This window comes from Channa argus, chromosome 5 (assembly GCF_033026475.1).
Source record: "Channa argus isolate prfri chromosome 5, Channa argus male v1.0, whole genome shotgun sequence".
In the NCBI taxonomy this organism is placed as follows: Eukaryota; Metazoa; Chordata; class Actinopteri; order Anabantiformes; family Channidae; genus Channa; species Channa argus.
This window is the reverse complement of record NC_090201.1, coordinates 4,946,420-4,968,044: the sequence shown is the minus strand read 5'-3', so window position 1 is coordinate 4,968,044 and position 21,625 is coordinate 4,946,420. Positions and strand designations below refer to the sequence as shown.

Genomic DNA, 21,625 nt, shown 5'->3' with positions numbered 1-21,625 from the left:
CTATCATTACTATAGCAATAAAGAGTGAGACAGACGTCCTTCAGCAAGCTGTAATACATTTATTAAGAGAAGGGATTTTGTCCTTATTGTCTTCTATGATATTCAGTGTTATACATGCACATAATGAACACTACAGCTTAACAAGTTATGACAAAACAGGCAGAATTCCCCCAAAATCACATCACAATCCCTTTACATGCTGCCTTAAGTCTCTTTCCTGCAAAGAGGCCTAGTGAGTTCTACTGCTGCCAAATCACCAGCCAGGCTCTTTCCAAATACTCCTGTCCTTTTCAGCCTATACTTTACTCTGCCACTGCCATGTGGTATGATGCATATAAAGGAGTGGCTCTATTGTGCCACTCTTCACAGTCTGAGGAGAAGATAAACAACATTCCAAGTGTAAACCCAGCGGAAGAAATAATGCACGGTTACACAATGTGAAGTTACTCCAGAATTTGACCGGAGTTCACATTGGGACACTCAGCAGCCGTCTCATTGGCTCCATGAACAGGCATTTTTATAGGGAATTACACAGGGGAGGTGTCCTCTCTTTCTCTCTCTCTCTCACACACACATACACACACACACACTTACATACAAACACACAAACCCAACTTCATTCTGACTTTGCTCACATGGGAAAAACACACAGACACAAATCAGTGCACAGTCCAGTCCACACACTTGGACTGACATGACCTAACTGCTACAGATTACACACACCAGAAACTGGCCACATACACATCAGCTACCGCATTGTGTTGTTATGACGGCACCAATGCTCATCCACTCTCTGCTATCCTCCCACTAACGACATGGCAACAAGAACCTTACTGCATGAGTTTATCTGTTGTGTGTGTGTGTGTGTGTCTACTTCCTGGTGCATGTTGCAATGAGTGACTAGTCCAGAATGAAAGCCAATAATAAAATTAACAAGAAAAAAGCAGCTCTTAATAAGAGTCATACTGTGCAGTCAAACACAGGGGAGGTTAAAGCCGGTTAAGGAATATTAGACAAACGCCAAAATAATGTGGCATACAACGAGTTAGCAATTGCAGCAATTACAATTTGAGGAGAAAAATGTATGTTTGGTGTTTCTGACTTGTTTGGTGATTTGAATAGCCTAATTAAAACATATCAAACACCAATGTTGTGGCTGATATTGTGTTTGCACGTCTAAAAGGGTAAAATTATGTTATTTATATATATAAAAAAAAGAACATTGTGAAGAGCAGAATATGTTTTTCACTTCTAAATTGCTTAGCAACTACCTACAAATAAATGGCCAAACTCACTAATCAACACACACTGAGTATACTGAGGTTTTACTGTGCTTAAAATAACATTGCAAACTTAGGAGCAGAACTGAGAGATTGTAGGCGCTGTTCACTTTCAGTTAAAGCTAAGCTTGTTGCTGACATATAAAATTTAAATAATGTCTAACAACGGCTGTAAAAATCCTTTTGGCTAAACAGTTTTCTATAATAATTATAATACACTACCTACCTACAACTAACAGCTAGGTAGGTAGCCAATACCTGGAGAACATAGTGGGGCATTTAGCAGCTTAATGAGTCAGATATTTCCCTCAGCAGTTGGGGGAGAGACCAAAAGCAGTGCTAAAACATACTGAATATAGATTTACTTCTACAAGGTGTTCACAAAAAACGACTCCACATGAATGATAAAAAGGTCTGTAACAACACAATGTGCAATATGGCACATTGCTTGCTAACAAGTTTGCCACATAGATTAAAATTAGGATGAAATGTCAATATTGTAAAAACAGCACAACAGTCTGTCCAAAAAGCGACAGACTGGTCCATTCTGGTCAAACCCTGGCTTTGGGTTGCTAAGGTGGGTCCTTACAAGATACAGACATGGCCTGATATTAAAAATTCTGTAGTTATTAAAAACTCTCAAGAAATTATTTAACATGCAGCTTTAAGTTTATGTAAATCCTGCATCTGGTCCTCACGAGAACCAACATGTAAATGAATACACATACACATACACACACACACAAACACAGGACTTTACTGGAGTTCTCTAACAAAAAAGTTAGACGCCTACAATTCTCATGCTGGTGTCCACTCAAGCCAAAATTCACATTTTGTTAAATCAAGCCGACCTGACGGTGGATGTTAGGTGGATGCTCTGTCTCTAATGCCCCATACACGGTGTCATGGGCTATAATCTGAGTCTGTTGGTGTGTCTGTACGTGGTTTCGTGTATGTTGCTGAGCCTGTTCTTCCCCTGCACTGTTTGTCACCTCAGATACTCTCACAGATCAATAGCAGAAAGCATTATACAAAATCTCCTGTTTAATATGCCTGTCCTAAGCCTGGAGTTTAATTGGAACCTTTAGTAAAAACCTGCCAGTTATAAAATCTATCAATCTGTGCTAAACAAGGGCTGACCTGGAACCTGAGTGGATGAATAATTGAGAAGGAGAGGAGGAGAGGAGGGTCTGAGTGCCGCAAGCTCCCTACCCATGATTCCTTTCGATTACTAAACCATGTAAATTATCCACAAGAACATTTTGCACCCCAAGAAGCAACTTACCATGTGATGCAGCTTGTCCATATTCGAGTCCCTCATGTGTGCAGCGGTTCTACATTCATTCTGACGTTTGCTGCTCTGTTTATTAAGCGTTATCAGAGGATTTTCAGATCAGCAGCTTCTTTACTGGTTATGATTCCCTCCTTATTCCCCTGTGCACCCTCTTGAATAATGCATTTATCTTCTTAAAGGCAACTTAGACTGCGTCCTCCTTAAGACATGAAGAGCCGCCCTGTGACACCTCAAAAGAAAAAAAATGCGGCTAATGCTAGTAGAGGGGGTTCTTTTTTGTGCCCTTTTTTCATCAGAGATTAGAATTAGCCTTCAAAGAAAACATTATATCAAAAAGTTCTTTGATAATTTCAATGGCTGTTCCAATCTCTAATACGATACCCACATCAGATGTGTGTACTGACAGTGTAGTTTAAAAGAGCATGTCTGGACCAACATCAGCCAAGTTTTTAATGCAATTTATAATGATATGAACAAATAGAACCTTTCATGTAAATATTATGTAATTTTGGTTTTTAACAGAAACTTGTTAGGCTGAAACCATCCTACATGTTTCTCCATTTCTTTATTAGTATTGTTTGTCTGTCCTTAAAATAGAAAATATTAAATAATAAAAGGTCCTAAAATAAATCTGTTCAGCGTCATGAGTTACGTGAACTGTGTGGGAAGTCTCTGTCACTGATATAGCTGGTTAACCACTTTAGGTGGAATTCTTAAAAAACATCTGGTTTTATTTATCTAAAACATATTATGATCAACGGCGTAAAACTCTAAGACAAATATAAAAAACAAAACTACTAAGTGCAAATTTACTGTCATTTATTGCTCTCTGTATTTTATCACCAAGTTGCAACATACACATTTATAGATTACCCTTTTCAAAATCCATACGGATGCTCATTTAGAGTATTTATTTCGTTTAAACGAAATACATTTCGTTTAAAAGATTCTTTTGTAATCTGTAACACTTTGGAGAAACACGGAAAAATGGAAGTGAGACGATAATTTGTAAAATTAATAGGGTCGTCAGATTTAAATAAAGGTAGTTTTAGCACTTTCAAGGTCATTAGGAACAACATTGACTTCCATGGATCTACCAAAGATATGAGTGAAATATGCATTTAAAAAAAGTCATTGATATTGTGGCATACTGTATGTTCTGACTTTTTTTAGGCATGTTTAGGTATGTCATAGGCGTGCAATTAAATGACACAAAGGTCATCGACTGATTAAAAATGGGTTGTATAGCATATGGCTGTGGATGACTGTGACTGAAGATGCCAAAATGACAGCTGTCCATAGTCAGATAGATGATCTAAGGGGAATTATGTGCTATGGAGATTGATACTATTAAATAAATATAAGAAAAAATATGTGGTCCTTGTTAATTTACATGAGAATGTAAGACTCACATTCAAAGGAACGATCTGAATGTATTTGGCTAGAATGAATTTCATTTCACTCACAATGGAAAAAATGGCTAGGGGAAATATCAGCCCCCTCGGGGTCTATCCTTAACCTAAAAAACTAGGCTTCTTCCACAAGGCTTAAAATTTAAGTGATACGTTTTTTTTAAATATGTAAGTATTGCTGAATTAAAGATTGCATGTGTTCAATAAATTTAGGACACACATGGCACATGATAAAAATGTCTCCAGTGAGTCAAGAGTAAAGTGTGCTGGAGTACAGTTGCAAGCTTCTTTAGTTCATAGCCTTGTATTCATGCTTATCCAACTCAGCTCCCCTAAACAGAGAAACAGCAGGCTAGACACCAGTGAAGATAAGCTGCCTAAGTCAGCTGGAGATACTGGATCTTATACAGCGAGATGGGGAAGCAGCACACCAAAACAAAAACACCTTTCAATTCTATCCCTCTTCTTTTCAGGGGAGAGCTGGCAGCCTGCCGCCTTGAAATAGGAGCGGCTGAGTGTGCTGACCCAGCACTATGTTGGTAAATGGCTATCTGTCCTGTCAGCCTTGTCTGTGGAGGGGATTGAATGCTACCAAACACACTCACTCTTTTACAAACACTGAAACACACACTCCTGTATAGACAAAACAATGTTCAGCGCTGAGTCCCTGAGTATTTGCTGTAGATTATTGAGACAGGCTGTAGGAAGTGCTAATAAAATCACCTAATTGGTAATTTTTCCCTAAACCATGTTTTTGCCAGACTGCCAGTCTCTACACACTGTCTGCCACAGTGATGAAAAAGCTGCACAAGTGGTTTAAAATTAGTATTTGAGACCAATACACTAATGTGCCAATTTCACTTATTTTGTGGCAAATGTGGTTTCTTCCAGATAACAGGTAATATAATAACGCTATCTATCTAGTCCTCATGCTAACAAGCAATTACCTCATAATTATATGCAAATATGTTATTACAATTGCTTGTATTACAGATAGCTCATCAGAAAAAGTAATTGCAATGGGCTGTGGAGTGATTTCAGAAAGGTAAAACATGGCAGGAAACCTGCTTCATATAAACTTAAAATGACTGTAGTCCAGTGAAAACTATTTAGCTTTATTGGTTGTTTTGTCCCATGGTGCTCTGAATTTAGTTTTAAAGGAGATTTAAGTAAAGCAAAACTGTGGGGGGGGGGGTGTTGAGGTAAACACTGAATACCTTAAACATCTTAACCAGACTTCCAATATTACTTTGATAACAAAGTGAAGAACTCGATGCAATATTGACTTTCAAGTTTATTCTAAAAGCTCAAGTTTCATTTGAAAGTCACATCCAGAGGCCTCAGGCTGAATATGTGCCGACCAGAATAGTTAAAAGAGATGTCAGTCAGCATCTGGACAGATCGAATGCAATAACCAAGTGCAAAAACCCAACAGAGGCAAAGAGCTGAAAACACGAAATCAATAACTGCCCAGCAAATCTTAGATCAAATCTGCCTGACAAACTGCAAAAGGCAACATATAGAACAATTTTACTTGCGGAGCCATGAAAGACTGACCATCACCTGAAATATCAGAGCTGAGATTGTACTGAAGGTGTCCTGTAGGTTAATGCCACATTTTATACCACATATATTCATTAGCACAATATTCAACAGCTATGGCTGAATGTTAGAGTATATGCAGACAAAAATAGCTCGACTGCATTGAAATCAAATAAAATCCCTTACATTTTCATTGAGAATTCGGTTGGACCTTTTCATTTTTTAAAAACTTCAACCAGCCCCCAACCTAAATGTTTGTCCCTCTCATATGACCCACCAAAGAGTGCCCCCCCCCCCACTAGCAGACGTCTGTTGCCACAAAGCGGTGCCTGCCATCTCCTCCAATTGCACCAAAATGGTGGCTAGTGTCAAACAATATTTTATTCTTAACATTCAAGTATGATGGATTGCAACAATGCAAACATAGTGGTTTGGTTAGTTTTAGGCACGACGTCTACATGGTTAGATCTCTTCGTGTTATCAGTGTCAAATAAGGCTGTTACACCTCCTTGCATCATTCTTGTCATATTTGTAGTGTGGAAATTGTCAAGTACAGAGAAACTAACAATAACATGCTTTGCAGCGTGTTCGTAAGTGTTTAGCTCATTGAAGACTCAGGGTCAAAATTTCATCTAAAGTGATGTGTCTGGGTTTCCTCTGGCTGGCCTGGTTTCCTCCTACACTAAAACGTCATCCATGTTTGGCATGAAATATACTGTTGTTCTTGCTGTTGACTTAGGCCCTGATATGAACTTCATCTTGCAGCGCTGGAGAATTGCTGTCCTGAGTTTGAATGGGTCAAATGCAAAAGACAGATTCACCCAAAGGAGGCAAAAAGTAAGTTAACTTTTTCCATCTCACAAATAAAACAAGGTATCAGCCTCCAGCTCAGTCTGACCTTAATAAACAGCTCTGTCACATAAAAGGTGGCAACACTGACAATCCGACACAGTTACAGATCCTGACTTAAAGTTCACACACTTCTGGCTGCTAGAAAGGTACTGCAATAACCTTGAGAAGATGGTTAATTTGAGATTCTATCTAAATAACTATGAAGGATGACTCAGTGGCAGACACCTGTGATTGATGCAGCGGGATAAAAAGTCTCGCTCTAAATCTGACATTGATCTCCGCTCTACTTCCCACTCTCGACTTGGGCTGAAGTCTGTTCAGCTGGGTAAACAAAAGAGATGGCTAATAACCTGCCACCGTGCTTAATCAATGTTCACTCTGAGTCTAGACAGGGTACCCACGTCACATAAATATGAGAAACACGGAAGGCTGAAGTGCTTGGAGAGACACGGTGGAGGGTGGGGGGTTTGGATGGGACAAAAGAGTGAGAGACAAAAAGTAGCTGGATGAAGTATTCTCCAGATGAATGAAGTGTAACGTGCCTGCCCCCCTTCAAATTAAGTGTCCTCCGGGTGGTAGCTCTTATTTAATGGCTGAATCTTAATGTAGAGGGCTCACTGAATATTCAGTATTCATTTATATTGTAGAGCTGGATATTGCCAGTGATCTAGCAATCCAATACCAATTTCATCCTAGTCCTGATGATTCAGTTACACTAAATAAATACCAATATTGCATAAAGCAATTGGAAGCGAGCAAGACTGTCGCTTGTCCTTAAAACAAAATTGCCCAAAGTGCATATTACATATTATATAATTATGAACCAAAACAGCCAACCAAGAAAAACTGCTGTGGCCTGGGACATATGCTACTGTACTAGTATTATGTACATATGGAAACTGAAAGTGTGCTCGCGAATTCATTCAACCTGATATTCACAGATAGTGGTCTACTTAATATATTAATACTTACGATGAGATATTGTAGCTGTCATCTACGTTAGGTTTTGAAGCTAGATAGATAGTTGACACGAGAGGTTAATGGAAGTCCTGCTAGTTTTGATTAGGAGTTCAGACTCACATTTGGCTCACAGGTAGCACAAGATGGAGGTGAACACACACATGCTGAGTAAAACACAGAAAAAAAAAAAACTGCTCTCTAAATTTTAAGTCTACATATTAGACCATTTATCTGAAAAACCTGATTAATTGGAAAATATTACAATGGATCTTCGTGTATTATACTCTAATGGGCCAAATCTTTTAAAGTGAGTGTGGTGAAACTATCGATATAATGTGCAGTGTGTTAAGGAGAGTCACAGCCTGTCAAGTTCAGTTTCAGTCAATGTTCGTTTTTACAAGCCACCTGAGATTATATGCTCTCAGACAGAAGATCAGTATAAGATGTTAAATTAGATGAATATGGATAATTTTGAAAGCTACATAATATGAAAACACGCAACTTTTTTTGGTTCCTGCACAGTAACTGTACTGCTGCTATTATAAAAAACCTTGCAACTCAAAGTCAAATATTTTCTCTTTTACACTCGAATTATTTACCAAATTTAGCAAAAGCTTGCACGCTCCATTACTTCCACTTACTTTTCCAGAAATTAATTCAAAATCAATTACACATTCTTTCATTTGCATGGTCTGCAAACGAGGCAGTCTCACTTCTCCAATTGAAAAAGAAACAATTTTGGGGAACAATAATCTTTTTTTCTCAGAGAGCATACACACACAGAGAAAGAGAGGGGAGGGGGGTGAGGGAGACATTGTGAGTTTCTGCAGAACTTCTGAAGCAAGAAATTCACAGATGTAATTATATGAATTAGATGAATGGTTTGTCCTTAATGCTGTTCTGAACACTGCTCAAAGGCAAAAACAGAACAAATCATCACTAATAGAACACTGCGATTTCCCCTATCACCAATCATGTGAACACTTAATGTGCTGAAGCCATGTACACTCCGTCTCCAGACATAAAATATTCATACAAAATCAACAAAGTCACACTGGACGGGAGTTGTTGAAAAATGGATAATCACTCTTAAACCATGAAATACGAAAAAATCTGAAAGTATAAAAAGCATGAATAATAAATGTGGGCATGACGAGCAATGATAAACGAATAAATGATGTACATGAGCCGATGTGCAGAGGTGGATGCCCTCGCTGAGCTTTGAGCTTCAAATGAAAAAAATCCATGATGCTTTGGTCACAGTGAAGCTACTTGATCCCTGAGAAATGTCACGTAGCCCATTCAGATCATTTAATTTGATGACTTACTAGCTGAAAATTCCAGATATAGGATGTTGTCATCTTAGCTGTGCGGCAGTTTCAACCATCATCTAAATGCTCCAGAAAAGCACCAGAGCAAAGCTTGTTTGGCCATTCTGAAGTACAGTCCTGCAAATAGTTTTCTACTGAAGGTCAGACACTGAAGGTCACAGAAACTCTGGAAACCATGAGATTTAAGGGAAGAGCATTTCATCCCATTAAAGCAAAGATAATTGATTTAATTGAAGGGTGTGTGATTAATAAACCGTACGAGCCAATACAATACAAGGAGTTCTTTCCAACAAAAAGTAAACAGCGAATCAAACAAAGTAAAAGGTATTTTTCACAATGATAGTGGGGTTTGGGCTAATTTTGAGAGAGATGGCAGACCGAGTGTGTTTTTAAGACAGAATTAAAGTAAAGAAAGTGCAGGGTAAGTTATGAAAAATGGTGGCAACATTTAAGGGGCACTTGTGACTCAAGAGGTAAAGCAGGTTAAGACCCCACGACTGTTAGTTTGATCCCCAGTTCTTCCAGCAACATCTTAAACTGTCCTTTAGCAAAGCGCCGAACCACTAGTTGATCACTAGGGTGGGGCTGGATGGGGCTATTCCACTATCAACAGATACCACAACTCCATCATATCCCCATCAATATATTTCCAAAATAAAATTGTGTCTGATCATTGTTTGGCTTCTGCTTCTCCCAGTCTTCATTTGATCTAATAGCTCCGCACTAACCTAAAAGTGCTATTCAGTGCCAGCTGGACTTCATTGACATTCTTAAAAGCATTTCACATCTCCTCCATTAGGCTCCATCACTTCAAACTGACTAACTGGGAGTCCCATCCACTTAAACTCTGTGGAGTCACTAAGTCGTAATGAGGATTCCTGACATCACATGTTCATTTAGGTATCATCATGTGTGTTGTTGTGTTCACATGAGTCAAGACGTGAACAGCTATGAAAGTGCCTTAGGATGGATGTCAGGATGACAATGTAGGCAGCTGACCAGTGATGTCATAGATCACCTCTTCTGCTGAACTTGGGTGAATTAACTTTAAATTAGATAAATGCACTATACATGTTTGCATTGCTCATGCAAAATCTATAAGCATAGAGCTAATCAGTGGTTTTACATCAACAACTTATTAAATAACTGCTTATTGTAAAAAACAAAAGCTGAGATCTCTATGGAAAAGCCAACAGAGAATTATAACCAGACTCTGCAGTTCACCTCAGCTTTGTGGAGCTGCTCAGAATCCTTTAATTCATTGTTCCCTCTGAACAGTTCACATTTATCCATTATAATTTCAGTCTTATTGCTATCATCATTTCAAACAGGCAGCTGTTTCAGAGAAGAAAAAAGTGCTAAACAAGACTAAACTAAACTAAATGGTGAACACAAAACAACCAGTGGACAGTTATTGGTCATAATCGTCCATAATTATGGTTTAGTAGGCTCTGTGGAGCTGCTCAGAATCCTTTTAATCATTGTTCCCTCTGAACAGTTCACATTTATGTATTATAATTTCGGTCTTATTGCTATCATCATTTCAAACAGGCAGCTGTTTCAGTGAAGAAAAAAGTGCTAAACAAAACTAAACCAAATCGTGAACACAACAGCCAGTTGTGTTCAGTTATCGATCATAATCACTCATAATTATGCTTTAGTAGGCCCCCTTCCACCTACCAGTATCAGTATATTTGTAGTAATTTGGCGGCCAAGGTAAATATGTTAGGAGGAAGAGTGGCAGTGGCTAACAAAAGCTGAAAGAAAAAAGGAGGGCAGGGTGGATGGGCAGGAGGAAAAATACTTTGAAAAAAACACTTCGATATAGGACACAAAACTTTTTTTGCAGTCAAAAGTGCACTTTTAGTCAGTTTTTTGACTTTATTAATTAATTTTATTTTTTTATTTTTGCCTACACCTAGCCAATTCATTTCTGTTTCTAACCCTGAACCTTGCAGTTTCTGTGCCTAATAACAAAGCTGTAACCACCAGAACAATTTTCATGTGCATAATTCAATTCAATTCCACTTTATTTATATAGCATCAATTTACAACAAAGTCTTCTTAAGGCACTTTAAATAATTAAGTCAGGACTATACAGATATGTGAAGAAAACCCTGCAAATCCCCCTTAAGCAAACGTATAGGCAACAGTGGAGAGGAAAAACTTCAGAACCAGACTCAGGGTGGGCAGCCAGATGCCTTTACTGGTTGGGGTGAGTGGAAAGTGGAGAGAGAAAAGAAAAGAACAACAAAAGCAACAACAAAATACTGGGCAGCTTGGTAGGACCAGTAGCTCCATACTGGAAAACACACAGCTTCAAAGCCGGGGAAAGGGAGAAAGGGACAGAGCGAGGGAGACAGAGAAGGAGAAACACAACTACGGGAGAAAGCACACAAAGTTAATGTCTAGCAGTGGTGACTCATAAATGTGGGGCAAGACGAGAAGAGAGATGGACGAGAGACAGAAAGGAGCTCGATGCATTGGGGGGTGGGTCCCCCAGCAGTCTAAGCCTATAGCAGCATAACTATAACTAACTATATGCTTTATCAAAGATGAAGGTTTTAAGCCTAGACTTAAGAGTAGAAAGGGTGTCTGCTTCCCGAATGTGAACTGGGAGCTGGTTCCACAGGAGAGGAGCTTGATAGCTAACGCCTCTGCCTCGCATTCTACCTTTTGAAAATCTGGGAACCACAAATAGAACTGCATTCTGAGATCGAAGAAGTCTTTTGGATATGATGGAGCTTGATTGTTTAGAGCTTTATATTTAAGAAGGAGTGTTTAAAATACTATTTTGGATTTAATGGGAAGCCAATGAAGAGAGGCTAAAGAAAATAATTCCAGTCAGCACTCTTGCTGCAGCATTTCAGATGCAGGTTCTTTAGGGAGTTACTGGGGCATCCCAACAATAGGCAATTAGAGTAGTCAAGTCTAGAAGTAACAAATGCATGGACTAGTTTTTGGGCATCACTTTGTGACCTAATTTTTGCAATGTTCCGTAGGATGAAGAAGGCTGTTCCAGAGATTTGTCTTATACTATGTGAGGTAAACGCCAAATCCTGGTCAAAAATAACTCCAAGGTTCCTTGCAGTAGTACTGGAAGCCAGAGTTTTGCCATCTAGAGTAATGATATGTTTGGACATCGTATTTCAGGGATTTCTACGCCCAAATACTATGACTTCAGTTTTGTCTGAGTTTAGAAGTAGGAAATTGTGGGACATCTAGGCCTTTATGTGTTGTAGGCATGTAGGCTTGAAAGTTTGAGTAATTGATTTGTTTCATCTGCTTCCATAGATAGATATAGCTGCGTATCATCAGCATAGCAATGGAAATTTATGGAGTGTTTCCTAATAATGTTTCCTAAAGTATATAAAGTAAAAAGTATTGGTTCTAACACAGAGCCTTGGGGAACTCCAAAGCTAACCTTTGTGTGCATGGAGGATTCATCATTAACATGAACAAATTGAAGTCTATCAGATAGATAAGATTTAAACCAACCTAGTGCAGTTCCTTTAATCCCAATTTCATGTTCCAGTTTTTGTAATAAAATGTTGTGATCAATGGTATCGAATGCAGCACTAAGATCTAACAGAACAAGTATAGAGACTAGTCCATTATCTGAGGCCATAAGAAGATTGTTGGTGACTTTTACCAGTGCTGTTTCTCTGCTATGATGAACTCTAAATCCTGACTGAAAGTCTTACAAATTATTCCTATAAAGGTGGTCACATAATTGCTTTGCTACTACTTTTTCATGCATTTTATAAAAAAAGGGGAGATTAGCTATTGGTCTGTAATTGGCTAACACACCTGGGTCAAGACAGGGTTTTTTAAGTAGTGGTTTAATTACATCTGCCTTATACGCCTGTGGTAACTATCCTGTTTCTAAAGATAGATTAACGATATCTAAAATAGATGTGTCTAAGGGTAAAGCTTCCTTAAACAGTCTAGTTGGGATAGGGTCTAACAAACATATTAATTTTGATGAGGTGATAGTTAAAGTTAGCTCAGCGAGCTCTATGGGTAAAGAGCAGTCTAAGAGGGATTGGAGTCTTATCGATAACTCCTGAGTTGTTGAACATGAAGATCTATCTGTAATATTTGGGGGGAGGATCTGATGAATTCTTTCTCTAATAGCTATAATTTTATTCATAAAGAAAGTCATGAAGTCATTGCTGCTCAGAGTTAAGGGAATAGTAAGCTCAACAGAACTATGGCTCTTAGTCAGCCTGGCTACAGTGCTGAACAGAAACCGAATCCGCGAATCTTCTAAATTAGTGGAACGCCACTTCCTTTCTAAATTTCGTGACGCCTGCGTTAAGCTGCGCATTTGTGAATTGTTCCGTGGAGGTCGTCTCTTCTGATTCACTGCTTTCTTTTTTAGAGTGGCAACAGTATCTATACACAGTGAGGCTACACAATTACCAAGATGATCAACTTGTACAGGTGTAAAGTTAAGGTGGCTACTCTCCACTGTATTGAAACATATGGAAGCAAACAATGTTTCCTTAGATTTGTTCACAGCATTTTCAGATAAGCACCTGCTGTAATGGAACTGTTTCCTAACTGCTGTATAGTCCATTATTGTGAATTCAAATGTTATTAGAAAATGGTCAGACAGAAGAGAGTTGTGAGGAAATATTGTTAAATTATCTGCTTCAATGCCATATGTAAGGACAAGGTCTAAGCTGTGACTAAAACAGTGAGTGGGTTTATTTACATTTTGGGAAAAACCAATTGAATCTAATAATGAATTAAAGGCAGTGTTGGTCAGTTACTGTCAGCATCTACATGAATGTTAAAGTCACCAGCTATAAGGACTTTATCTGTACTAAGCACTAAATCCGATAGAAAATCAGAAAATTCAATCAAAAACTCTGAATAAGGGACTGGAGGACGGTACACAATAACTAATAATAGTGGTTTTTGAGTTTTCCAGTTTGGGTGTGAAAGGCTAAGAGTAAGGCTCTCACATGAGTTCTAACTATGTTTAGGTCTAGGGTTTATTGGAAAGCTTGAGTTGAAGATCGCTGCTACTCCACCTCAGCCTGTGCTTCTAGGAATGTGATAGTTAATATGACTTGAGGGGGTTTGACTCATTTAGACTGACATATTCTTCCTGCTGCAACCAAGTTTCAGTAAGACAAAGTAAAGCCAATTGATGATGGCTTATTAAGTCATTTACCAACAGGGATTTAGACAACAGAGTTATGATATTTAATAATCCAAATTTAATTGTTTTGGGGTTTTGTTCTGTAAGAGGAGTAGTCTTAACTTTTATTAGGTTATTATGATTAACTCCTCTTTGTGTTCATTTTCGATTTATGTAATGTAGTTGGTCGGGGAACAGACACACTCTCTATAGGTATTTGGGAGTTGTGCATGATAACAGCCTACTGTGCCTCCTGGTAGGTAGAGCGGTGACCCACTAAGCCGTTTGTGAGGACTGATAAGAACAGATAGCAGGTTGAATCGGGAGACACAATCTAAGTTTTGTCATTAAACTACTTTGTCAAAATCAACCAGAAACTAGTAACGCTGAGGAAGAGGAGGAAGGCGTCACAAGCAGGAGACTGTCAATCACATGCTACTTCTCTGTTGTCACCAATAAATAATGAAGCGCTCATGTAGCCCTGTGACGAAATGCATGTCAGCAGTAATAGGTTACATCTCATGCATTTGAGGACTCATCGTGCACAAAGTATTGAGGCCAGTTTCTTATAAAGAGCAGATTAACATCTAAAATTAACCCTCAGCAAAGAAAAAAAAAAGAGCAGCTGTAAGTTTCATAATACCAGACAAATGGGGCAGAGATTTGCTTGAATTTTGTATTAATTAAATTTTAACTCATATGTGGCGCACAACAAACTGAAATTGCTGTAGCTTTGCGACTGCTCTCTTTTTCATAGCACAAACAGTTTGTATTTGACTGCATTAACCTCAGTATTCTAGTGAGACATGGGCCATATCAACACCACCCCTACCCTCCATCTGCTCTACTCTGAGCTTCAGTTCCTGCTGGACCTTCAGCTCTCTGTGTCTAATTCCTTTATTACCTTTTTTACCTTCCATTATCAATTCTTTTCAGACCTTGGTAATATTAGACAAATCCCTTCCCTGATCCAGGGCTGTTGATCTCTCTTTCACACAGAAACTGCGCTTGGAGCACAGTCCCAGGCACCCGCAGCATAATGAGCTGCTGCCTTAGTAAATTAAGAGCTAAATACACACAGGTTGCAGTGTTGCGAATTAAGTGAACTGTGTAGCACAAATTCACATACTTTGATGGTTCATCAAAGTGAGTTTCGACGAATACAGTGGTTTGGTCAGTAGTTGCTGACAGGACAGGACGACGAACAGGGTGCAGCTTCAACAACCATCAGCGTCAAGACTGTTGATCTGTAGCAGGCAGATGTGGGAGGCTCTGTGGGAGTTAAAGACAAGCACACAATGCAAGATGATTGTGTTCTGACTAAATTTTCCCTTGGTAGTCTGCTTGCTGCTCATTCTCTACAGTAGTGTAGTACAGTCCGGTCTGACGATTGGATATGAATATAAATAGGGGGTTACATAAACACTGATTCTTGAAAGCTGGGACTTCCTGATGAAATCTACCAGGCTTCATACTGCATTTTTTTTTCTTTGCTTTTTGCTTCAAGACACAGAGAAGCCAAATATGAGCACTTGAATCTAAGAAGTATTTTTATCAGTAAGCAAGAAATCGTCCTCCAAACATAAAAAATTAAAGACATGAATTATAAATATGGTTGTCAGACAGTGTGTTGAGGGATTAAGCGATGACACAAAGCAACACAGAGACGTGACTGATGATGGCCATGACATGCTCCACCCATCCATGTTCACTTTTTATGATGCTCATTGGGCTGTAGCCGCATTGAGGGCGTATTGATAAAGTAAGTAAAAAAAGGCAGTAAATGCCAAATGTGTCATCAAGAAAGTGTTAGAGTGATCTAATTTGCTTTGTTTGTTTATAAATTGGAAAATTCTAATGGCAGCGTGCAGCCCATCTTGGATGTGATTAAGTGGAGGCAGATGGAAAAGCAACTGCAGATTACTGATGAGATTCTGGTTTTTCAAGACTAAACATTTACTCGTTTACATCTGCAAGGTACATTCAATAAACACATCTGTTACATTTATCAGGTGGTTTTAAAAACTCAAGTCCTCGTTTCGACACATTAACAAGTTGCTGTACAATTTGTTAATTTGTTTGTAACACATGGTTAGCCTTATGTCCGCTGCCACAACATTTTTTACAGGAATATATCCATATTTTTGGAAATATGCTGATTTGCTTTTGGGAACAAAAAACTAAAGGCTGCAACGAGCAATCAATTAGCTTATCATAAAGGATGGAAATATGGGGAAACAGCTGGTCCAGGTCTGACTGCAGATGGCTAAATCTGTTACAATGTCTTCATCACGCCACATACAATACTCTGATCATTAAGTACACCTGTGCAATTTAATGCAATCAAATACAGTGATTCTGCCATGGCCACCATATTTAAAATTGTTGAGGGGGACAGAAGATCCGACAGTTTCAACCAAAAAACTGAGACTTGATAACACTGTAAAAGTAGAATTTATAAAGGAGCTGCTGTATTGGATTGTATTAAATTGCACAAGGTGTTGTGCCTGATCAGTGTATATCTGATCAGCCTAGTAACTTATTTTTAAATTCTTTTTTATATTTTTAATTTTGTAATTTAAGATTTTCCAAAGTTCCCACGTAAGCCAAGTATACACTTACGCTAGTTATTTTATTTTATTCTGCTCCACCAACTATCCCTCTACCTGCTCTGCTATACTCTGCTACACCCCACCCGGTGCTTCATATGTGTTCCAATGGAGCAGAAATATTATTTTTTTCTAATACAAAATTATTTGGACCATATTTCTAGGCAAAAAGAAAAAACATTATACACTATATAAAAATTAGATACTGTGAACCGAAAAAATATCTTTGACTGCCCTTCATTGTTCAATCTCGATCCAGACGTAGGGGCAACTAACATGAAGGGAACTATGGCCAGCTGCATGTGAAAAGACAGTACACCTGCAGGTCAGATTGGCCATGAAAATTATCTGTGAAACTCCTACACAGTCAGAGGCTAAAATAGGGGCAGTGTTAACACATAAGCAAACACTTGAGTAATGGTGAGCAGCTGTGAGACCGAGCTAGGATTGTTCTCATGCGAGAAGCACAACCTAACTCTAAACAAACATCATTCTCGGCAGCTTTTGTTAAGAGTGAAAAAGCAATTAATAGGAAGCTGCCAAATTTAACTAAACACTGGATGTAGGTTTATCATTGTGTTTTTCCAACCTAGCTCCAAGGAGTCTTTGTGTAAACTCTGCCCTGCAGAAGAGAGCTCTTCTGTTTTTTGGTGGTGGCACATTTCACACGAGATTTATTTTCTTTGTGTTCAATTAAAGGAGCAAGTGTGCAGTTACGCTGGGTAAAAGCACCACAGCCTGGTAACAAGGAGCAACAAAAATATACATAAGCCAAGCAATGTTGTGACGGTGCATCAGTGCACTCCCACATTTTCCAGTATCTGTTACGTAACATGTGCAAATGCAAACCACTCTACAAGGGAAACATTTATGATAGGAGCTTCCCACTCTCTGTTCAGAGAAATAAACAAGAGCAATATTTTGGAGAATTTTGACACTTTGCTTTCTACATATATTTTAGATGATTATAGCCTTTCTGCCCATCCTCACTACCCCTCTTCACTTCTCCAAGCGCGATGCACCTTCACAAGCAAACATAGACTGTACATAGGTAACACATGTCTTGTCTTTTTGCCGTATCTCATGTGTGTGATTTGTACTGTTTTTTTTTGTTTGTTTTTTTTTGTCTGTGTTTTTGGTGAATTTGGTGAAAGATTTGACCATATAAATAATTTGCAACAATTGTCTAATTATCTAGTTGTGTACAGCAGTGGTGAGTATGTTAAAGTGTAATACCTGCAACACCTGCAAACCTCTATAACGCATTTCTAAACAAAATGAACAATTGACACTTTTACCCTGCACAGTTCATTTTTATATTATACAGAGCATTTTGAAAGTTTAAAATAATATCACCCAATGTCATGATTCTTATTTCATTTCGCTCTATATGTATTGAATGCAACAAAGACCTAAAAGGAAAATCTGTGTCATTACCGAATGACAAAAATGCTTTTAGGCATTTGTAGAAAATTGTAAAAAGAAAAAAAACTGTGTTCAATTCTTTATAATAATAGAGGTTTTCAATAGAGCCCTGAAATGTATTTGAGGACGGCATTTCTTTTATCCAATTGGCACTGGAGGTGTAAAAGCCATCTACTGATTATTTCACAGTGTTAAAGCCAAGTGTTAAAGCAGACTTAAGGGGAAAAAACTTAATTTGCAGTTTTGCCTTCCTCAATGTGTGAAATTCACTCCTTAAATAGTATTTTAAAGCTTTATTCCTCCATTGTTGCACAGAGCCCCACATACACTACTTTATCCACATGATCTAGTAGCACAAGTGAGTAGTCCTATGAAATAAATGTTCTACATTTAATGGAAACTATATGGTGACGGTCTGGATCAGAAGAAATGTTATTTATATCATTTAGATCTTTAGAGACACAATAAACTGTTCTTGTTTTCTCCTTTTGTCTATCATATTTTTTATAATCCAATTCCAAAAAAGAGGTACTTTTACCATCTTTTACTACAGGCTATTAGCAATACCCATAAAATGCATATAAGTCCATCACATTCAGAAACAATGTGCTCATTTACTAGTAAACAAACCAAAAAGTTCCTCTAATTTTAACCAAAGTGCTACTGCTCCCTACATCCAAAAGACTGGCACTTTTACCTAACAGCTAATTCTAAGGTGACACAATTTTTATGTTTGATTGTATGACTCAAAATAATCATGGATTTAACGTGAACGTGTACAAACGAAACGTGTACAAAAATATCTCAATGTAACCTTTCTATTAGACAGTTACACACTTTGTATGCCCACCATCCTTTCCATGCACCTCCTTGCAACTCTAGTTCTGTTCCTTTGGAACATTACCAGCCAGTAATTACTCAGTATTTTTTCATTAAACATACTTTTGGTTGCAGTTTAGTTGCATCATTTTGGGGAGACGGGCCTGTACTCAACCTGAGCTATTCACCTGCCGTGAAGGCGTAGACCTATTAGCACCAAACAAACAGACATATACCAAAGTTCATGTTTATCTTTCAGTATTGCACTTTAATCAAACAGTTAACTTTGCCCAGGCCTGGAGCTGTAGGACTTGTCCTTTCTGTCCACAACGGAAGAGCGCACAGGCTGGGTCAGCGGAGAACCAGAAGCAAATCAGAAATGTGAGATCAGATTAGAGAGACTGAAACAGGCACTTCACCCATGGCACACAGAGAAAAAGGACAGGCAGTGGGCATACATCCAGTCCTCAGCTCAACTCTGCTGTTTGTATAGAGCCATTCATCTCCTTATTAGGATCAGTGCTGTAGCTGAAAGCAAGGCACAGGAACTCTCTGGGTTATTGGTGTCAGTGTCAAAGGATTTGTAAAGATGCTGAACAAGGAGCCCAGTGCTACTTGTTTAAGTATAGACGGGGACAGGCACACAGAGACTGGAAAAGCACTGTCAATACCACCCAACAATGTTTCAGACTTATCTTTTAAAGTTGTCGGGGCAGAATTAGTCACTCACCAAGTACTATGTGGACAGCTAAATGGCAGCTGAAATCCAACACCAAGTATCTTAATCTGTGGACTGGAGTGTTTGGCAGCACTATGTGTTGTTGGCGCTAAAGTGTCGAGTGAGATTGCAACAAGAACACTGCTACCATAGGGACATCAATCATGGCATGAATTATAGAGGAGCCTCTCATTACTGGTGTCAATGTAAGAACAGAAGAGGAAAAAGGAAGCTATGCATGACAAAGAATACATGACTGATCTCTATGTACAGAGTGAAATGTTTTATGCATTTAAAAAAAAAAGCACTTAAAACTGTAGAACAATTATGGGAAAAGCTATAATTAAGCTGCTGAGGCCAAAACAATGAGTGGTTTCTGTTACTTACAACTCCATGCATGTAGTTGGAGCAGAGGAGTGAGAGTGTTTTAGTGGGTGCGACAACACAAACATGAGGGATCAAAGAGCAAGCACACAGCAGTTACAAGCAGGAGTGGATCACCCCAAAACACATCAACAGTGTGTTTCCTGTACAAACCACTGTTGTTGTATTTCTAGTAAACTACTGACACACTCCATACAAGGCCACTGATGTTGCTGCAGCAGTGTGTCATTTAACAGAGAGGTCTGCTGCAGAAGAGCGCGTCTGCTCTGATTATAAATCAGATGCCTTATTAATGAGGTGAGAGGACACTGAGGAACAAGGCAGTAAAGAGAAACAATAGAGCATGCAGCTGATTCAGCTTTGATATAGTGTATATGTGGAAGATAATCAACTCAATGAAAGCTGAAATGCTTATGATTTAAAAGGAAGACATGAAATTATTTAAAACAAATCAAATATATGTGACGTTACTCATTTGTGTCATTTCATCTCTATATTTGATCCATTTTTTTCTGTAGTGGTACTGGGAATTGTTTTTGAATGGTGTCCAAGAAAGGGAGACCACAACACTAAACCTCACACTCCACACTAATTGATATATTCACTTCAATATATTATTAACTGTCATATTTCCCAATGCTAAACGTGTGAACTCAGCAAAAAAAAAATAAAAATTTAATAAAAAACTCTTTATTGCAGTTATTCCCTGGATTGGTTTATTCTGGGTCTGGGTTTGAATAGCAAACTATGGAATTATAATTTAACTTGCTAAACCCAAGTTACAATATGCATCTTGGGTTATAGTTAGCATAACACTCAATCTGCTCCGTCCAGATTTTCCTCTCGCCGTTCTGCTCTGCTATACTCTGCTACACTCTGCCCAGTGCTTCCATTTCTTACAAAAAAATGAGAACACAATCATCCTTTCATCCTCACCTACATGGGATTTTATAATGTTACCCTGTACTTCAGTCTGCTCTTACTTTCTTTACTAAGTGGTACTGCTCTACGAGCGGGACCATGGTCTCTCTCCCTCTCATTTTCTGTGAAAGAAAAAAAAAAGTTCTTTACCCAGTTCGATATTCTTTATTTCTCCCTCTGACCAAGTCGTAAATAAATATCTCATCTCCTCTTCTCCACAAGTGCTCCCACAGCTCATGTTTAATTCAGTTCCATTTTTATTTTCCTCTTCTATTGTTTAAAGTGTGATGATAGCAAACCTGAACTTCCTGAATTTGCACCGTACAGCAAAATTATGCATAAAGTGTTTTTACGCTAAACATGGTTACGTTCGATCGTACGTACGATCCGGGCAGAGACACATTTTTTTTACAAGACCCAATTCTGGTTCTTCGCTCAGGACAGTGGTCCGAGGGACCTTCTTTCACACCTGCTATTTTGTTTGTCTCAAGTCAAAAGGTCCAGACCAAAGAAAAGGAGGTGTGAAAATGCCCTCAGATAAGCTTTGCTAATACAACAATACCACAAAAAAATTCCAAGACCAAGTTGTAGGTTTCAACAAGTTAGTCACCTCCTTCTGTAAATAAATGATTGGATGCCTGAGGATGCCATGTACAAAAGATGGGCCAAATGTTATCACCCCATTAAATCGTAGTTATCAGTTGTTATCACCTCCATGTTTATGCTTCAATAGAGACAAACTGCACTTACCAGTAGACCAGAAGGTGCATATCATCAAAGGCCCAAAGAACCACTGTAATTATGACAGAAGCAGAAGTCGAGCAACATGTTATACAAAGAATAACAAAGTGAGCAGCATAGGGAGCAGGTGGGGTCAGATGAGTCGGTAACAAAATACAGGAATCTGGAACAGCAGACAGTTGTTG

The 21,625-nt window shown here is 38.5% G+C and overlaps 1 protein-coding gene across 16 annotated transcripts in view; it reads right to left on the bottom strand.

The window, feature by feature from the left end:
* LOC137127075 (band 4.1-like protein 1) overlaps positions 1-21,625 on the bottom strand; it is an 85,656-nt gene that overhangs the window by 57,982 nt on the left and 6,049 nt on the right. Inside the window, exon 2 of one of the 16 annotated variants that reach the window (XM_067503470.1) lies at positions 21,450-21,492. The exons of 14 other annotated variants lie outside the window; for them this stretch is intronic. The gene's annotated coding sequence lies outside the window, so the exon portion shown is untranslated. Of the gene's footprint in view, positions 1-14,952; positions 14,973-21,449; positions 21,493-21,625 lie in introns of those variants that run through there. One more of the 16 variants, XM_067503472.1, reaches the window with a different exon arrangement.